Below are 19,164 nucleotides of genomic sequence, written 5' to 3'. Positions count from 1 at the left end.
TCCATATCATTTCCTCTAGCTAGCACTGGGCACATTGTGTTTTCCCTTATACTCTATAAAGTTTCAAATACAGTGATGGTACTGAATGAATGGATGGGTGTAGAGAAGAAAATTATTACCATCACCCCTTGGGACGGAAGTGGAGATGTGCTACTACTATTGTCAACAGATTTTTGCTTTATTATAAGGGCAAGATGACCAATGTCTGAAAAACCTTTTAAAAGAACAAAAACAAAAAAATGTTTCCTTTCTCTACCTTCATTATGTCTTGCAAGGCAGGACACAATCCCATTTTATATGCAGTTCTTTTAAAAAAAACCTATTTGCCTTTTATCTTCAATAATATGTATATTTATCTAAATGTTCTGCATCTTTCTAAAAAGAACACTCAGTCAAATCAATTCAGCTTTACCCTTCCTACTCTTTTTCTTCTTTTCTTTGTATAATGTGCTTTGTACAGTGTAGTTTCTAAAGAGGCAGAAGTGACCTTTTCCAGTCACATCACCAATGATTATTTCCTTTCACTGAATAGTATAAACTGCTTTGTAGTTTCCTTTGACCAAAGTAGCTCACCTAATACTATAGTTGTGAATTAGAAAACTCATATTGCTGTCCCTTAGGTAAAGAAGTGAGCTAAGGAAAGAGGATGTATTCCCAAGGAAATGTTGGAAGATCTATACAAATATTTTTATGGGAGGAGGTATATTTTTGGAAGGCATCTTTGCATACTTTAGAAGAGCCACAGAAGTTTCAGAACCTATGAAACCATCTTTTCCTGATTACATCAGCTTCCCAAGATACAGTATCAAGTCAAGGTATCTTCCAGCCTTGTGATCTGAAATTCTTTTAACTGTTCAGGCTTCAATATAGCAAAACAATCCTGTAAACTTTGATAGTTCAGACTCTACTTTCAACCTTTTCCTCTCTGCTGGAGTTTCTGTTCCATTTCCTTGTATTTTAGATGATCTTCAATCACAGCAGACACTTTTGCATTCCTCTGAGTAACCTAGCAATGCTTTATGATTTAGTTATTTTTCAAGATTTTTATAGTACTCTGAAGCTCTTTAATTTGCTGCCTTCAATTCTTCATTTTTCCTTTGATGTAGTGATTGACCTTGAGTCTGACACTGACAGAAATCTCTTGCCTGGTTGTGATTTTTGCCACCTCAGTTGCTTCGTGTCCTGTGCTGTTCATTTCTGATAATAGAGTTTCATTTCTTTTCCTGGAGTATTATATATGGCAACAGAGTATAGCATGTGGACTAAAATAAATGCAAGTTGTGATAATCAGTAGGGCTGTGAACACTTTGAAAATGATTTGGAAGAAGTGCTTTGGACCTCCAGCAACCACAGTACCACTCTGCTATTCATTAAAGCAATCTGACTTTTTTTAGGCTTCTGCATAAGCCTGATTTTTTAAAAGTGCACTGCTTTAAGGATTCTACTCATTAAAATGAATATAACTCCTACAGAAATGACTCACATGGAAGCTTGAAGAAAAGTCAGTCTACTTTAATGAGTAGCAAAGAAATGCTGTGCTTGCTGGAGGTCCAAAGTGCTTCTTAAGCATTTGTCAGCCCTACAAGGTAGACCAGACTAAAAAACTAATGCCATATAGGTCAGGACTAATTTTATTATAACAGCTACAGTAACTGAAACTTGCACATCTGCATATGCTTCCCTCCTCCCTCATTCATCTTTGTGTGAATTAGGATGGGTCCAGTCTAAGATGTTTTCTCAAATTAGTTTCTTGGAACCTTCTCAAGACCCATTTATCTGACTGTTGCCTTAGTAGTGACTCTTACTCCTGTCCTTCAAGGCCATTCCCTATGTCCTCTACAGACCTTCCAATCAGATTAATGTCTTCTTCAAAATAGTATGGAGGTTTCCTGCAAGGCAGGAATTCTTGTTCCTTTTCTTACCCTACAAACTGGATGAGAGAGATTTGGGTTGAATTTAAATGAAAGATAGGAAGATCATTAGATCTGGTTAATGTAGGAGCCTGTGAATAAGGTATCACAGGCAAAGAAGTCTTGAAATGCTTGTAAAAGCTTTGTATTGTAACAGCTGACACTCATCCCCATGGCCACACATCCCAAATAATTCTTCTCATTACTCTTTCCTCAGGCTCTGTCCAATGAAAAATGTCTGTTTATCCATTCTCCTTCTGGCTATATCTTGTTTTTTCTAACACACAAGAACAAGGTGTAACCTTGTTTGTCTCCTTTTATTATTCATCCTCTCTATTCTCAGGCTGCAGATGGAAAAACAATGTACAGTATTCATATTGAGGACAGGCATCCTTTTTAGCCCTAAAGATTGCATTGTCTACTGTGTGATGAAGAGGAGGGTCACATATTTGCACACCCATTCACATGGCACACGCCTCCCACCCTTGGCACTATACATAATCATCCAATACATGTACTCACACTTTGTGACTAGCCACTCAATGATACAGAGTAACATGATTTTTTTCTTTGCATTTCCCCCTAATAAACAACGCTAGCTTCCCAATGCTTAAAGTCAGAAGCAGGCCACTGAGATGGAGCCTCACAGCTTCCCTTTCTGCTCAGTGATTGCAGGGTTCCCAAATATTCTGAAGCAGGACTCTTAGAACAATGGTGGAGGGGAGAGCCAGTCATCAGCTTTAAGGTCACAGTGTTTTCTCTAGAAAATGATAGCACAAATCCAGTAATCTTCTCCTTCCATGTCTGAGCTTACCTAATATTCTAGTGCCCCCCAGCATCCTGCTGATTGGCAGATAGGCACGGTGCCCAGAGCATCTGATCATGAGAGGGAGTTTTCTAGTACAATAGCACTCTCTGACCTCCCACTAACCAGCTAACCGGCAAACTGCTGCAGAGCATGGAGTTGAGTGGCAGTTCCTGTGATAGATCATATGGCCAGGCTCTGGGGCTGATGTGGCCACCCAATTTTAAGAAAGCAAGTGTATACCCAAGCATACAGCTAGAGTCTAGGAAATAAGAGTTTAGAAAGCCAGATACCAATAAAGGAAAAAAAATTTTTTTTTCAACTTATAATTCCTTGAACAGACCAAAATGTAGAATTAAGCACCATGTTTTGCAAATCTGGTTAATGCAGATTAAGCATAAAGGATCATTAATGGCATGGCTTTGGCAAGTCCTTATTGAAATGAGCTTCAAACTGCTATCCTCAATGCCATTGTGTAATAGAAAATAGAGCACACAGGGGACATGAGAAAAGAAATAAATTAGCATCCATTCTAGGATGAGAAATAGCCATGGTGCTGTGTGAGAGAAGTAATTTAAAGCACTGAAAGAGAGGAAACAGCATTTGTAGTGCAGATGCAAGAGAAATGAATTCCTTTGCATTTTAATGCAATCTTACATAAGTCATACTTTCAAACCAAGATATGATCCCAAACAAACTTTAATATTTGCACTTTTTCAAATGTTGTAATACCATACTTCAATTAAAATTAAATAAAATTGAGATTGGAAATTTCAGTCTTGCCAAGCTCCACAACAGGTAACAGCCAAGTAACAGCCTTGCTTCATTCAAGACTTGGTTATAGAAAGAGAAGGGTAATAATAGGATTTTGTATCAAATTGCCCTTTACTATTTAATTACTGATGGAATTCACATCCTGCCTTTCTGCCAAACATGGCATATAGTGCAAGATTCAATGGAAAGTATAGAGGGTACAATATGTATTTGTGTGTGTGTGTTTTTTCTGAAGGAGAGAAAAGATGCTGAGTGACCATTTCTGTCATTAGATCTAAAAACTGCTGAGAAGGATTTCTGCCAGGGCTAGTGAAATCCATGGAAACCCTCAGAAAATTTCATTTTTCTCTGTCACAGCTGATACATTTTACAGGTATTCCTATTCCTGACGAATTAGGATAGGATTCTCTGGTGGATCTGTAGATTTGAATAACAAAGCTCTATAAAGTACCAGGAATCTTAATTGTGTTTCTTGCCGACAAGTTAGTTATACTAAAATAGAGGTTTGGTGCTGCCTTCTAGAAGTTCTGTATGAAGTATTGCCTATTTTTCCTTTACATGCATTTGTTCATTCCATCCAGGTTCTCTACTAAGTTGAATACTAAAAGTTGCTTAGACTTGCCTGGAGCTCAGTTATCTGACAATTAAAGGACAAGTAGAAACTCAGTAGGAGGAGTTTTCCCCACCACTTGGAGCTGAGAGCAGTACTGGCTGTTATTGAAACAGAGGTTGATATCTGCAGAGGCTGCATTCACCTCATATTCTGCATCACCTTTCCCCTTCCTACTGCCCTTAAGGTCCCTAGGACTATAACTCCCCTGCTGGCTGAGAATTCTGGGAGTTTCCAACACACCTGAGGAAGCTGATGCTAGATAAAGTTGAACCTAAATCAAAGCCTCTTATGCCCCTAGTAGGAATGCTGGGTGCTCTGCTCTGACAAGAAACTCAGTAACTCTGTTGTATCATGGCTAAGGCTGGAAGAGGGCAAAAACCAAGAATCAGCATTGAGATCTGCCACTTTTGTGCTTAAAAAAAGAAAATAAAGGAGGAGGCCACCACATGAAAGAAGCAGTCACACTGCTGCTCAGGAGTCTAAATCTATACAGGGCCAGTTTATCTTAGAGGTGGATGTTAAACCACGAGTGGGCAACTTATGGCTTTCCATGTTTTTGTTTGATTGGCTTTCTGATGAGAGAATGAATTGGCAGGATTCAGAAGGTGTAGCAAACCAACAGAAAGACAGGGCCGTTTCCAAATAATTGCTCCAGAAAGTGAGCTGGGTGCCTTCTATTCACATGAGGTGCCAAGGATTGTAGGCATCACTGCTGCAAAGCTTGGATGTCTTTGAAGATTCGCTCTTGCTCCAAAGGGAGAGACTATTTGGATGGTGAACACAACTTTGTGTAATGCTTAAATTAGTTTCTTTCTTCTTTTCTTTTCTGTCCTATCCATTACTTTTCTCTCACATACCATTTCCTCTTACCTTTCTTTCCTAGTGCAGTGACCTTTCCCCCTTACTTCATATCTATCCTGTTTTTTTTCTTTTTTGTTTTTATTGGAAGAGAAGGGTGTGCGTGCGCACTTGTATCTTTCTGATTCTGAATGTCCTTAGGCTATATATGTGAGAGAATGGTTACATACAGAGATGGAGATCAATTAATTTTATAAATGGAATACCATATTTTGCAAGGAATTAATTTGAATTAGTAGGTATTAATTCAATTAAAACTATTTTAATCTCTCCCCCCCCCCCCGGCCCTGCTCTTTTTTCTGGAATGTGGCTTCTGGGAGATATACACCTACACATATACTGATACACATACACAAAGGTGTCACATATAGGCATCCATTGGATAGAGAAAGGGCATCTCCAGGATTGATTTTGGTCCTGTGCTTCACTACCAGTATACCATAAAATAACCTGAGATAGTGTTAGTTTTTAATGTGCTCTTTATAGAAATATGGAATGCCATGTTTCCATAGATGCTTTTTCACAGAAAATGGGACTTTAGAAGCCTTCTTACAAGGAATTTACCTGGTGGCTAAATTTTTCATTCTGCTCACCCAATATAATTCCATCTTTTTTCCAGAGATTGATTTACTTCCTGCCTGCCAGCCTTCCATCCTTCCTTCCACACCTTTCCATAGGTTTTGCCATGCCTTTGAATCCAATCTTATCCATTCTCTTATTTGAAAGCTACATTAAACAAAACCAGAGGTTACCGTTCTGGTAACCAATGAAGTGCCAGATGTGTCCTAGAAACAGTGGTTTGTAGTCCAGTAAGACCTTCCTTCCTTCCTTCCTTCCTTCCTTCCTTCCTTCCTTCCTTCCTTCCTTCCTTCCTTCCTTCCTTCCTTCCTTCCTTCCTTCCTTCCTTCCCCTTTTTCCACATTGCCAAAATCTTTCCAGTCAGTACTTACTGCAAAAGCTGGAGGCAATTAAGACTGGAGAGAATATTTTGAAAGTGCTGCTCTGTGCTGTGTGTTTTCAAAGTTAGATATGGCAGACTCAATTAGCACCACATTAGTAATAAATAAGCACACTCGGCAAAGAAGGAAAAATATCAATAATCCACTGGCAGCCACTCCATAACTCAGCACCACGTTTTCACCTCACATAGGCACCTTAATTAGGAGTTTGCCCATGTGCCTGCTTCACTCATTAACTGCCTCTTTACTGAAAAGGAATAATGAGCTGAGCTCCTTAATCTGACATTAATAAATTGCCACCATTTGGGGAGGCATTTCAATGTGAAATGGGGATGTTCATTATCAAAATTATACTTGAAGTGCAGGTCTTGTTTGGGCTTGTTTTGTGAGATAGTTTTGTCATGGGGAGGACTCTAGTCCAAGGATGGGGGAGCGGGGGGAAAAACCAAGAGAAACTGCTTGGTGCCCTGTATTCCTGAACATTTCTCTCCCTCACCGTAGGAGTAGAGACTCTCCTAGGTCTCCACTGAAGAATTACAAAAATTGTGTATCAAATAATATAGAATAATGGTTAGAGCAACAGTTTAGGACAGGTTGAAATTCCCTTCACCTAAGAAGCTTGCTGGGTGGCTTTAATTATCCCAATGTATTCTACCCTTAGGATATGTTTTTCCCAAGATAAGTCAGTTTTTCCCAAATAATACAATTTAAAGCCCTACTGTAATAGTATGTGGGAATGACCTTGGGAGACAGGAGGAAGAGCCACAGACTGGACAACCATCATGTAAAAGATATCTTGGTCCACAGAAGGAAGGGTGTGTGTGTGGGAAGTGTTTCAGAAGGGACCCTCCCTGGTTTTCCAGAGAGTTTAAGGAAAGGAAATATTTTCAGTCTTGCAAGATTCTGTCAATGGAACCTTATAATAAAGATAGAGCTAGTAGTCCTTGTTGTGTTTCTTGTCTGGACTACCTCGCAGGGCTAACATCTACAAACTAATCACAGCAGAATAAAGTATCCTTTAGTGTAAACTACCTTATAAGTTGATTTTGAAGATAAAATGGAGGGACACTGCCCTTGGACACCCAGATGCAGCTACTGGAGCCTTGTGGTATAATAAAATAGCTGGTGCCCTCAACAAAGTAGCACCTTCTTCACTCCATCATAGGATTGGGTCGAATGTGGATGGCAGCTATGGCAGCTTTTCCTCACCATCTGTAAAACATCAACAGCCCTTCCCTAAATAGTTTCTACCTGTGATGGAATGGTTTGGTGAAGGCCGCGCTCGGGGAGATAAGCATTTCCTTAGCCCCCAGCAGGAGTGTGGGAAGGTGAAGAGGATGAGACCGGCACCACCCTAAGGAATTCACGGTGTTTTGGCTGGCTGGCTTGAGAAGTGTAGATTCAGTCTGGCGAGATTTCTGTCTTGTAGGTGGAAGCTAATAAATGCTATAGAACTATATCTGACCTGCCTTGTGGAGTTCTTTGGGCTGAATCTGACACTACCACCCTGAGCTCCTTGAAAGGCAGGATGCAAATAAAATAATTAATACCGGCCTGACTTACATACCAGACTTCTTGAATTAAAATATGTGAAGAGCAGACAAGATGCCATGTTTATAATGCTGAGCATCATGATGAAACCCACAGATTTAGTCTGCATCAAAGAACATTTCTCTGCAGTTGATCAAACTCTTTATCCAAACTGTTTTTGATGCTGAAGTAGCAACCAACGCAAGTGAATCCTGCTTTATAAACCATACGAAATCAGAGTGTCTGCTACATTTTAAAAGTAACATTCACTTACTTATCTACCATTGTGCATGCTTGCTCAGAAGTAGTTCTACTATTTTAAATGGGACTTAATGAGGTATAAGATGCAGAGGTAGCTGGCGAAAGGGGAGAGTATCTAGTTTCATACCCAATACTACTTTCTGAAAATGACACTTTGTTTTGCTTTGCAACTATACCAATCTCTTCCCCCCAATGCACACATCCTAGGCAGATTATTGCAAAATTGGATTAATGAAAATTTATGCCACGGTTCAACAATTGAAACAAACTCATATAAATAACATGTACGAAAGAATGTTCAGGTAAGCAAGTATTTTCTTCATTAAGAATGAATCACAAATTTCCAGTTTGTGGTGTGCTTTTTTTATTAACAAACCTTAGATGTCACAGATGCTTTTTTTTAACTAAAGTGTTTATGAATAAATTTAACCACACCAGCACTGTGCTTCTATGCGAGTCTTTGTTCATTTGTATGGCCCATTAATCCTGAAGACATTCTCTCCTCTCATAGTTTCAAATGTCTCCTGGCATTTAAATAGATGTTAAGATAAATGGGTGCCATGTGGATACATTGAGGAAAGGTTTGACAAAACAAACAAATCAGAGCAATGGTTTAAACTTAAATACCTCACTGAAAGGAAGTCAACCATGGGAAAAAGGAAAAGAAATGCCAAACTATTATTCAATCCGTACATCTTTAGTAATGAGACACTGTGTGTGTGTATGAGTATGTATGTGGTATATCTGATATTTGATCTTTGAAGTCAACAAAAGCCATGGCCCTATCCTTCCAGTTTGGATGCAAAATGATTGCTGTCTTAATTATAACAATTGAGCTGATTGCCATATATTAGCCACAACTGATTCCATCATTTGAAAAGCATGCTGATCGAATTGCCCCAAACAATGGATTTGCGATGCAACGAAATTATCAGCTGGACACGCACTCTCCCATGATGATTGCAATATGTGCACAGTAGATGTAACTCATTGTAATGGTGGTATTACCACTGATCGGGCAATAAGGGTGGTCTCAGAGTCCTCAGAATGGTCTTCATCTCCTTGCACTGGTGCCACTGGTTGTTGCTTCCGCCATATTAATTGTGGCTGCATTTGGGTTGGGAAGGCTCTTCCTGTTGGGGGCCAGGTTGGCTGACAATTCTGAGAGTTACAGTTGCAGCACTCTGTGGTTGATTAGTTGGGAGAAGATCAGTTTAGGACACTGCAAGCCTTTTCAAAGCAGCTCCTATGGTTGATCAGCTATTCTGTTTGTTGTCAGGTTTGGACTCACATCTTGTTGATCTCTTACAAGTAAACCTAATTAGATGATCTGTTACCATTCTTAGCTGACATTAAGATGTTGTGCTTATATTTTAATTTAGTAAAGAACAATTTTGTATGCTGCTGGTTTAACATTCCTAGTGAAATAAGTGCATATTCCCAGCCTGGTATGCCCTTGCATTGCATACAGTATAATTATGTCTCAGTTGTTCAGCTTTTTTTCACTAGGTTCATTTTTCTGGTTACCTACTCTTAAAATCATCTTGTTTCATGTCAAGGTATTTCAGTAACATATAGAAAGAGAGGAGGAGGAGTTCCTGTAAATTATTTCTGCAGAGATTAATTAATTAAGACAAAAGAGCCACTCTGAGAAAAGGTGAAGCTGCTCTGTGCCGTGCTGCGCTACAGCAGTCCCCAAGGGGGTTGCTGCAAAAAGGTCCCCTGTGTGCTTTCAGTGCACATTTTCAGAGCAGGCTGAAACATGTGAGAATGGTGGAGAGAGGGTGTTAAATTGTGGGGGGGGGGGAGGAAATGCTCACCCATGAAGGGTTATTGCTTGGCCTTTTCTTAGTAATCCCACTTGGGTTTCCTCAATGATACCAGCATATAACCAAGATTGGCTGCCAAGGGTCATTGTATTCCTTACACCATCCCAATTTCCTGAGATTATCCATGCGAGTGCCGGTAAGAAGAATGGTGCTAAAGCAGCCACACGTCAATCCAGGGAAACTTTACAAGTCATGAATCATATGGAGAATAGTCATAGCTTTTAGCATTAGACAAACTTTCTTGCCTCTGTGTTGAGCCATCCAATTATTAGGTTTATTACTATTATTGCCTTGAAAATCTACCCTAAATATATCTAACCTTCCTTCCTTGATTACCCTAAATATTTCTAGGCTGCCTTTAAGGCCCAAAGCCCATCAAGTAGATTTGCTTGCTCTGGTTAGTTCTTCCTGCCTGCTTACCTGACTTAGATTTTTTTGTATATAGATTTTTGAAACAGGACTTTTCTTTCTGGAGAGGGATGATTATAATGAGTTGCTTTATTTGAGTTGATCAGGTATAAATATTCAGCAAAAAACTCTGTGCATGCAAGTAAACTACTTTTATACCAGGTTCAAATGCTTTAATTGTGTTTGGTCTTGCTGAAAAGAGTTTAGATGGCTTATTACTTCTCATGAGACTTAAATGTTGCTGACTTGGATAGGAACTATATAGAGTTTTGAAAACCTTATGCAAACACCCAGCATATTTACCTGGAATTTGAAAAAGTGGTGTGACTAGGCCCCGGTATCCTTGTTTCCTCTACAGATCCTTCCTGTTTGAACACAAACACAGGCAGAAGGTTTTCAACCATTTTCTGCATAATATACTTACAGATTTCCCCATGACTGATCTGCTTTCAGGGATCCTAACAACACAATTTACCTGCAGACCAGAGTAGGAGACTTATGAGTGGTACCCTTAATAAGTGCCTAGTTGACAAAAAGGGAGTTATCTTTTTGCAAGGCTTTAGACATCAGCATACCAGTGCTCAAAGGTGCCCACCAGCTCCCCTCCCCCTCCAGATTTTAGTTTTTTTTTAAAAAAGTTTTTTTTTAATTAATGGGACTTGGATATCCAAGAAATAGGCATTGTTAGCAAAATAAAAATGGTAGGTGGTTGTAGCTTTGCAATTTGGAAACATGCCTGTCTCTCTAGGAAAAGGCAAGAAGAAGATGGGGTAGGGCTAAAGGAAATTGCTTTCTGATTTGTGACCCATCATGGCAATCATTTTATAAACCAGCAGCCACAACATATTTTCAAAAATCCAAATGTGCACCCAAAGATTGACTGTCCCTCTATAAAGCTTCCTGTGCTTCTAAGTGCCTTAGACATATTGCAGGGCTAAGTGAGCATTCAGTCCCTGGAGTTCCAATGCTAGCAACGTAATGGATGGGACCAGAGATGTCCACATTTTGGCATTGGCACAAGGAACCACCTGCAGTAGCCTTGCAGACTGTCAGTGCTCCCCTGGCCACACATGGGAAATCATTCTGAGGACCATCAGGTATTCTTCAAAACTAAATATCCATCACTCAATTTAAATCTTTTCTACACTGTAATTTTTATCTTGGATGTAATACTAGGAGATGCCAGCTTTCATTTCCAGTAGATGAAGGAAAAATGTCCAGTATAAGGAAGCAAGTCACACAACCTCACTTCAAAATTGTAACTGGGGGAGTTGGAATGGTAGACTGATGTCCTAATCAGCAAATGATGAACATGAGTCGTCAGCACAAAAAGTGGCTTTCTGTGTGGAAGCTAATAGGACAACACCCATGTACTATGCCACTTTATTGAAAGAAGACCCAAGATAAATCAGGCATTTTTTGCATATCTCAATTCTTAGGATTGAGTGTGAGTGCTGGAAGGGACCATGGAGATCATCTAGTCTAACCCCTGCCTAGTGCAGGAAACTATTCTGTTTCTAAAAAAATACTGAAAATTTCAAAAATTGAATTCCTTCAGCATGTCTAAATTAGATATCAATAGATCATCCATTTTGGAGATGCCAGTTGTATTTGGTGAAAAGAAAGAAGCTGAATACCTCCTCATGCCATACGCACAAATAGATGTTTATGTTTTAGATTTCTATCCCACCTTTCGTTCAAGAGTTTAAGGTGACATATATAGCCTATCAACTCCTAGTTTTCCCCACCAAAACAACCCTGTGGAATGTTTTAGGTTGAGGGAGAGTAACTAGTCCACTCACTCAGTGAGCTTCCATGGCTGAGGGTGGACTTCTACTACATGTGTGCCTCCAAACTAGGGTGATCTTTACAGCACCAGCAATCCCTTGGAAGGCAAATTGTACTTCAGCTGCATGTTGTGAATTTTTGGCATCTATGGTTTTAAGCATGCTTCCTCAGAGCTAGGGTAGACCCTAGAGGTCACTCATTCAAACTACCAGTGATGACATCAGTTATGATGACAAATAATGTGCTAATAGCCTAGGCTGCCATGGCATCAGTGGTTCACTGGTAGCTCACAACTTCTTCCCTACCCCCAGCCACTCTCCTCAGCTCTCTGCTACCTTCTATACCCTGAAGGATGGAATGTTTTCATGCTAAGCTGCAAAACCAACATTTTTAAAAAAGTAATCTAGGATCTTCCTTCAAGAAAAATAATCTGACAATCCCGGTCAGACAATGTCTCTGTCAGAACAATATTAATAGCAAATTGGACCCACATGGACTGGGCATTCTGGGAGTTGTAGTCCCAACACATCTAGAAGGCCTCATGTTGGTCTGGCTGGCTTAGATATTTCTACACTTTTGAGTTTATTGTTCAAAATGTAGAAGTTATATCAGATACCAGTAAAATGTTGTTCTGAGCAGGGCTGAGAAAGATGGCTAGCCTCATATGCTCTTTTTATGGAAGAAAAGTTTTTTTAAAAAAAAAGTTTAAAACAGCTTTTTCTCAGAATAGATATGTTTGATTGAACTATTATTTTATGCAGCTTTAGCTGAATCTTCAAAAGACGGAGCCTCACGGTTACCACTCATTCTGGGACATTATTAAAAATGATTAAGCTTCAACTAAGAGGCTTCTTAGCACTTCATTGGTGTATTGGAGTTCAAGAGGCATTCAGGCTTTTTCCAGAATGGAATTCAGGACTGATTAATTTTTATTCTGAAATCTGGCTGCTTTTCACCAGAGAGTAGCATTGCTCTTGAAACAATACAGCGCACTGACAAATGGGATGGAATTGCCCAAATACTTAGTGTATCTGTGGTGTTCCTCTAATATATTTGTCTTCCTGACTACAATAGGCTAAAAAAGGCTCTCACAAAAACATGACCCTGGAGTTATTTCTAAACCAGCAGTACCATCATTTCTAACCTGTTCAAAGCAGGTACTGAGATTCCTCAAATTCAGTTGTTTCATTTATTGTTACTTTCTATGAAATGTTTATTGCAACTATGATCAGAGCCAAGCTGACTATTGTTTTCTCTTTCATCAATATCAAAAAAGAATAAAATTCCTTTTCAAATTGACCCAGTCATATTATACCCTCCAAAATTCTGAAATAAAGTGTGTGTGAATACACATACTTACAAGACCCCACAACAGGGGCAGGAAACTATTGACACCTCAGTCAGTGGCTGCTTTGTTCTACGTATGTGCAGTCAACTAATACCTGTGAGTCCGTACGTACCAAAGCATGCCTTTTCGTGCTAAGCCCAGCTGTTTTTCTAGGAAGGACTAAGCAACTTCCCAAATATTTATTCTGTATCTACCTGCAATTGTATCATATATTTGTGGATGTAAATAGATGATAGATGATAGATATGAAATGATTAAATAAAGTAGAAAAACAAAACAAATCTATTATCTATTTTGTGCAAGATAAAAGTGAGGATAGGACAAAATACTAGGCCAAGAGCTTTTAGACAGTATTCCCAAGGTCCCAACAGTGGGAAAAGGCGACAGATATTTTTTCATGTCCCAGAGATCTGGGGCAGGACAGTGGCTGTAGCCTCAGTGTTCTGATGTGTTGCAAATGACGGGTGATATTCATAAAGTTATTTCACAGTATCAGAGTGTAAGAGTGAGGATGGCTTTGGAGAACATCTACTCCAACCCCTGCTCAGTGCAGAAATCCACTGCCACCACATCCTGACAGATGGCCACCCACCCTCTGATCAAATTGTTCCAGCAAAGAAGAATTATTGAACAGCTTGTACTGTTTTCTGGTGCCCAACTGAAACCTACTTTCTTGTCATTTAAACCTATTGTTTCTTCTCCTGTCTTCTGGAACAATTCTGCCCACATGGCAGCCCTTCAGATACTTGAAGACAGCTATCAAGTCTCCCAGCAGTGAGACAGCAGTGTCTGGGGAGGAGGATGGTTCAAAAATGGGAAGATGGCAATTGTGACCATGTGATGGAAGACCTGCCCCTTTCATCATGTGGGTGGGGCTTCAGTCACCACACAGAGCCAGCCATCTTGCAGATTTGATCCCTCTCTCTCTATGCTCCTGCCCCACAGCCTTCTTATTCCAGGCTAAACTTATCTAGCGCCTCCTGTCACCCCTCATGAGTGGGTGGCCACTCATCCTCTTGGTTGGTCTCCTCAGGAGTCCTCAGGACACATTCTGGTCAATCTCTTCCTAAAAGGTGCTGTCCAGAACTGGATACAATATTCTAGGTACAGTCAGACCAAGGCAGAACAGAAAAGAGCAATAACTTCTCTTATCTTGACACTATATGAAAACATTTTTTTTTCTCTATGTAATTATTGTCCAGACCTTATAAAATTTGCTAGAGCCAACCAGAGATGGCAGTAGAGCAGAACAAGCCATGAGTTGCTAGCCAGCTGATTTATCTAAAGCAGGGGTGAGCTTTTGTCTGAGGGCTAAACTAACATATTTACAACAGGAAGGTGAGATTCCCCCTTATAACCACCTTTATCACTATTGAAAAGCATGGATGAAATCACTATTGAAAAGCATGGTGAATGTTAACTCTTTTTGTAAGACCCAAGCACAGCTGCTCTCAGTTGTCTTTCTTTACTGTCCAGTTCCTCTTCCCCTCATGTCATCTCCCTCCAGTTTTGTTTCCTTCTTTCCCAGTACAGATTCTCTTCCCCATCATTATCAAATTTTATTTTTCTTGTTGCTGGCTGGAAGTGTATCATATGCACACATCACCAGGACTGGTTTCAGCTCAAGTTGGCAACCTTGGTTGACAAGATACAGAAGCTGGACATTGTTTGTTATTTTTGTTATATTTATAATTCATCTGCCTCTTCTTCCTTTTGAGAGAGGTTCTCTTAAATTCAGGGTCATCTTCCTTTTAGTCATATATGGTAAATGATATACATATATCCTTCACAATTGGATCAATTGTGCAGGAATGGTAATTGTCTTAAGCAGAAAAGCTGGTGGGGAAGCATTAAAATTCCTGCATATGATGATTCTAATTCACTGGATGTGTGCAGTTAAATAAATAAATTGAGAAACTGGACCATTTGATATTCACTTTGTACACTGACTTGTTTAGCTTTTTGTGATATCTTTTACCCTATTAAAAACTATTCTTTTTTTGTTACCTAAGGATATTTAATTACAGGTCATATCCACTTTTTGAATGGATGGATGGATAAACAGGGCAGAGATTTAGTCACAAATCTCCAGCAATATCTTATCTAGTAGAGCCTTATGTCTCTGACTGAGGTAATATACAAATATTTTAAACTAATTAAATGAATATCACTGGAATCACCAGAATATTAATCAAGATTAAGTCCCAGGCTTTCAACCAAAAGTAACTTTTGCTGGAGCAAGGCCAGAATCCTTCATCATTTGTGGGGTCGTTTCAACTCAGGATTAGCTTTGCCCCTCTGCAGCAGTTTTGCTGTTCAGTGAGTGTCCTTCCTAGTGCTCCCTGAGGCTGGAGAGAATGAGGAAGGCAGAGGATTGAAAGGCCATTCATTTGGCCAATAGGGGAGGAGGAAAATTGGCATTTCTGCCAGTGCCTTGGTCTCTCCATTATCACTCCCTTGCTGCGTTTGCTTTGACCGCAAAGGAAAAAAAAAAGCCTGTCTGTGCAGGGAGAACGGCAAAGCTGCTGTTTAGATCGCTCCTAATGAGCAAAGGAGTGATGGCAAGGCTCTACAGCAAAACCGCCCTTGTGCTTCCTCTGAAGCAGCTGCTGGGCCTGGAAGTTAATTGGCTCAACATACGAAGACCTCCAGATCAGGACACAGAGGCAGGCACTGATTCCAGACCAGCACTGCCCTTGTATGTGGAAGAGTCCTAAGAAATCCTAAGAATGCTTCTTCTTAATGATTTCGTTTATTGCTTCCAGCACTAGACTGGTGCTTAATAAGGGCAATATATTTCTGAAGGTGAAATATCTTGCATACATCTTTTGTTCTTGGCTGTATAACAATTAGACACTAGTTTGTTGTGGGAATGGGGAACCTCTAGTTGTATCAATGCTTCCAGCCACCTCCCCATTGGCCATGTTAGCTAGGGGAGCTGGGGGTGATAATTCAGCAATTTCTGGAGGACCACAGGTTTCTTACTCTTAGAATGACCCCTAGGAACTATAAACCTGAACTATTCACTTCAGGAAACAACATAGTTGTTGTATAGTTGCATCAGTAACTGGGAAAGGCAGTTGCTGTAGTTGGAAGCAAAGTTAAAACAATGTTGTTTAATCCAGTGCCCTCCAGATATGGTGCACCAACTTCCATAATCCCTAGCCAGCACGGTTATTTTTCTTATGGAAGCAAATGTTGCAAGCTGTGATCTATGTCAGGATGGGTTTTAATATAACACAAAATATTTAGGGGATGGGGTGTATAAGCAGCAGGAATTTAAGGTTTAATTCCTACGTGTAACATCCTTTAGTACTAATCCTTAGATGATTAAACCTTGTGATGTGCATCTCTAAGCAAAATGTTCTTAAGGTTCTTTTTCTTCACTTCAGAGCTTATTACAAATGTAATTGCTGATCCATATGAGCTAGGTGCAGCTTTAAACTGAAATGCTCTGAGCCAGGTTTTTTCATTTCTAAAAAAGAGTGCTTCAGTGCCAAAGAACATAGATTTTGGCATTACTGCTCTGCGAGAATGTCAGAGATATGCAAATGGATCCACAAGGCTGTTCAGACATGCATAATGCTTATTCTTTGTTCCTACTGGTATCAGCAGCCACTTGGATATAATTAATATTTGTGTGAAATGATACAGATTGATTACAATATTGGGATGAGTCCAATGCAAACTGTCTGTCTACTGTATGCTATATATTCTATACAGGTTCTTGTTTTAAATATCCCAAAGCTCCTTCCATTCACAGGAGACTTCCAATCTACAGGAGCATTTCAACTATCAGAACAGAGTGGGCGGGGGGGGGAACATGTTCTTTGTTACATCTTTCCTTTCTTATAATCCTCTATGTTCCCTGGATATCTGCTCTGGAAACTTTTTGGGACAGTCCAGGAGATGGTATGGATGAGGAAAATGGGCTAGCATTGGGAGAAGAATTGGCAAAATCATCTTCTCCCTTTCCACAGGCAAGAGCATTTTGAACAGGACACTGCTCCTTGGTGGACTGGGATTCTGGATCCAGTACTATTTGATTATTCATATTATATCTTTCCCTAATTTCCTATTATCCACAGTGTTTCATTTCATTCTTGTGCTAACAATTCTCTTTGCATAATATGAGCTAAGTCCATCACCCATGCAACATTCTTGCTGCTATACATTGGACTGAAGAGTAGAAATCATTCAGCTTTCAAAAAAAAAAAAAAAAAAGGAAAGTAGATTTTCTTATTCCATAAGCTTCTAAACTAAATCTCATCTTCAGATTTGATTTCAGAGCTTCATGGATAACCAATTGAACTCTGCCTACAAGTTACTGAATCTTGGCCTAATCCAGAACAAAAAACCCCCAAGAAGACAGGATTGAAGGAAACTGCAAAATAAAACACAGATTCTGTGCATCCTTGAAGCATTTTGTTAAGGAAAAAAAAGGAAGCTTTTTATGGGCCAAACTGTACCAGCAGTTATATGTATCTGCATCTGGTGGTGGTTGTGAGTCCCAGTTAACACTCCAGACAGATTGCTTGCCAGACATTGAATCAACATTTTCATGAGGGAGAGATGTCCTCTTTGTCACATAGTCCTCAATACTTCCTTTAGTTTCCTGGGCCACTACAGCACTGTAAGTAGGCATAATTTTATTTTACACAATTAAGTGTGCAAAAGAAAGTCTCTACTGGTGTCTAAGAGAGTCACATGGCACACTATGTTAATATACTAGACAACAGATGGCAGTAATGCCCTAAGGTATGCCATCTTGGCTCAAATATTTAAACATAAAATAGCAAAATAAATACCATGAATTTTGGGGAAAAATATACAAAAAGCATAAATGGTAAGGAACGACACATATAAAAAGCATACAATGGAGCAGTTCCAGTAAAAACAATGTGTAAGAGGTAAAGTTGCATTATACACAGGATATATTGAAGAAAGATGCATATAAAACTATAAAGGGAAAATTTTCATATGTTTCATTTGTAGGTGGATTTAAGGGATAGAAAAATTAGCAGAATGACATAACTGACTACACCAAGACAAAACCATAAGAACAACTTTTTTCTCTTCTATTACACCCTTGAAGGATAGTGGTGTTGCATTTCAAAGAAAAGGGGACACAGCGAAACATAGTTTATTATTATGGTAGAACACAAGTACTGGGTAACATATGGCCAATGTGTTATTTAAAAAAGGCAGCTGAAAAGCTAAGACAACTCAGAGAGAGGGAAGAAGGCAGGGAAAGAATGACAACAGATTTCACAGAAAGAGGAAAAGGAAAAGGAGATAACCAGAATATTTAAAACAGAAGGAATAGAGAGAGAGAGAGTCCTCAGGACAAATGAAACAATTAGGAATTTGGCTGGTGTATCTCTTTAAATAAAAATAGCTTATATACTACCACAGTACTATGCCACCTCCCATGAGTCTGATTTTTTTCCCCCCCTGTGCATTGAGGCCATGTCTCATATTTTCTCTCTTATAGGTAAGAGGATGGGTGGGCCAGGGTCACTGCTGCTTAAAAGAGGGTTTAATGCATTCATGTAATGGTACAGTATGTGGGAATGACTTTGGGGGATGGAGGGAAGAGATGCTGCCTAGGGAATGATCGGATGCAGTGGAGGGAGCGCCTGCAGCTGCACAACAGGCACAGAAAGAAACGCAGAAAGGATCCTCCCTAAGTTATCAGGCTGTAAAAAGAGACGGCGGGAGATTTGGACTTTCAGACTTGCAAGATTGATGGCAGCCTTCCCAGGTAGATCAGATAGGAAACACGATCAGATACGCTAATTCTACATTCTACAGTAAGGCTACATTAACAGAATCTTGCAAGTCTGAAAGTCCAGATCTTCCACCATCTCTTTTTATAGCCTGATAAGTTAGGGAGGATCCTTTCTGCATTTCTTTCTGTGCCCATTGTGCAGCTGCGGTCTCTCCCCCGCCCTCCCCCCGCTTTTATCTGATCATTTCCTAGGCAGCATCACTTCCCCCTGTCTCCCAAGGTCATTCCCTCACACTATTACAATTCAGGACTATCAGACTACCATTGCCATAAGGCCATGCCACAAATGT

Source organism: Python bivittatus, unplaced genomic scaffold (assembly GCF_059951505.1).
Source record: "Python bivittatus isolate LINGU-HERP-01145 unplaced genomic scaffold, Pbiv_v1 ctg000020_np1212, whole genome shotgun sequence".
NCBI classification, from domain to species: domain Eukaryota; kingdom Metazoa; phylum Chordata; class Lepidosauria; order Squamata; family Pythonidae; genus Python; species Python bivittatus.
Note: the sequence above shows the minus strand (reverse complement) of the source record.